Source organism: Euleptes europaea, chromosome 16, assembly GCF_029931775.1.
Source record: "Euleptes europaea isolate rEulEur1 chromosome 16, rEulEur1.hap1, whole genome shotgun sequence".
NCBI lineage: Eukaryota > Metazoa > Chordata > Lepidosauria > Squamata > Sphaerodactylidae > Euleptes > Euleptes europaea.
Window position 1 is genome coordinate 20,218,429 of NC_079327.1, and position 2,198 is coordinate 20,220,626.

General features: G+C 48.6%; 1 pseudogene; it reads right to left on the minus strand.

Annotated features, from left to right (window-relative positions):
* Nucleotides 1-663: 663 nt before the first annotated feature.
* On the minus strand, nucleotides 664-1,748 carry LOC130488397 (uncharacterized; annotated as a pseudogene).
* Nucleotides 1,749-2,198: the final 450 nt, after the last annotated feature.

The window sequence follows — 2,198 nt, forward strand, 5'->3', positions numbered from 1 at the left end:
CATCTAAACACTTGGTAAAAAAACCGATTTTTTAAAATCATGTCAACTTCTTTCTTGGTCTTTGCATACTGCTTTCTCTGTTCTTTTTCCAAGAGTCACAGATCTCTTTTCCCCAGAGAAAGACAAGTTAAAGAAACAGATCTCTAAATGCTAAAAGAACAGATCCACAACAAAACAAAGCTCACAATTAGTGCAAAGTAGCCAAATTGCCCCAGATTAGCAGTGCCTGGGTTAATGCATTCCTAAACAGTTATCTCCTAAATATATTGAAATCAATGAGGGTACAACTCTGTTTAAGATGGCACACTGCTCATCTGTTAGCGTGGAATTCTTGACCCCAAGATTTAACCCTTTAGCCCCACAAGTGTCAAAACTCAAAATCTGCTAAGTGTAAAGAAATCTCCTTGGCACATCTCCCAGGGGGGAAAGTTTTCACAGAACAAGTCCCAAGTGCATACCCTCCCCTGTGTCCCGGTTCCCCCCCCCCCATAGGGGTGGGACCGCAAATCTCCTTGGCACATCTCCCAGTGGGGAAAGTTTTCACAGAACAAGTCCCAAGTGCATACCCTCCCCTATGTCCCGGTCCTAAAAACGCTAGCATTTGCTGGTGATGTGGTGGGACTGGGAGTATACAGTTCCCAACCCAACCCTCCTTTTTGCGGGTTAATCAATTTGCCCGTCAAAAATCTCATCTTGGGCCACAATGTTCTCCCAGCCGCCTTGCTGCTGTAACCACGGCACAAACATATCCATATATTGCAGGCTGTAGCCCATGAGGGTGTGCACAGCGTGGCTGTTGATGCATTGCCCGCCACTTTTCGCATCAGCTCCATGGTGAGGGCTAGCTTGGCTAGGTGTGGACTGGGGATACCGGGCGGGGAGTGGGAGGTGAAGGCCTCAGCCATGCAGGAGAAGCTGCGGTAAGACAGGCGGGAGATGGTGCTCCGGAGCAGGGAGTCTACTTCAATCTCCTTGTTGATGATTCCGGCCTGTTTTTCCAGGAGGGCGACCAGTTTCTGGAGGACTTGCTCTTTCCGTTTCTCATTCGTGCCTCCCTGCAGCTCAAATGAATCAACTGAAATGCCAGGGGCAGCGTTTGTGGCAGAAGAGTGGAACCGGTCTGCGGGGGAAGGCAAGCCTTTTCCAGCTGAAGGGCTGATCAGCTGCTGCTGCTTTACCAAGTGGTCCAGTTTTTGGGCCACGAGTGTATAAAACTCCATCTCCTCTGCCTCATTATTGGTTGTTCGGGGCTCCAGCGGGCCAGCTTGAAGTTGCTCACAGTAGCAGGGGGTTAGAGGCAAGGAGTCAGGGCACCCCGTCTCCCCCGAGGGAGTTCCTTTCTTCTTTAGAAGGCTCTTGGAGAAAAAGGAGCACTTCTGGTGGGCCCCTCCTTCCCCTCCAGATTTGGACCGCTTTAAGGAGCCCTTGGAGGGAGGGAGGCCATTGGGGGGAGTTTGGGGACTAGGCTTCCACCGCAACAGCTTCTTGATACTGGTACGGAAGCCATGCTTGCTTTCTTACGCATGGTTAATCTCTTCGTGGACACTGGTCCAGGCTGGACAGTGAGGCACTTGTTCAGTTGGGGACCTGTGTATGTAACTTTGGGGGTCATGGTAGGTGCGACCCACGTGACCTGGGGGCCCTGCGTCTCTGGGGCTCAGTGCGCCATGTAGGAATGCTTCCAGGATCCACTGGGTCTCTTCTCTCACTTGCTTCTGTGATCTGTGTGAGCCTGGGCTCCCTGCCATGAGCCTTCTCCCTCCTCACCAGGCTGAGCTTCAGCTAGAAAAAAGGGCGGGAGGTCCAAGCAGCCCCCAGAAAACTTTTCTGGCTGCAGCAGGAAACTTCCTCCTCCATTCTACACCGCACCCCTATTGAAGACATTTCTGTCCCACAACATCTTGGTCTCTTTTTGTTACATTTAATCTTCTTTTTTTAAAATAAACGTTCAACAAAATAATTCAAATCCAGCTAAATCCATCAAATGCATTTCACTAATACATTGAATTGAAGGTCTTTTCCTCCATGGGAAGAATCCATATCCATCTCATCAAAAAAAGTATCCATCTTTGTCTTGCTGGGTGTAGTGAGCTCTCAAAGTAGATTTTTTAAAAAAAAAAAAAATCTCGTTCATTTTGGTCTTTCCATATAGTGTGTATGGAAATCCATATCATAGTCCAAAGATATATCAAATTATA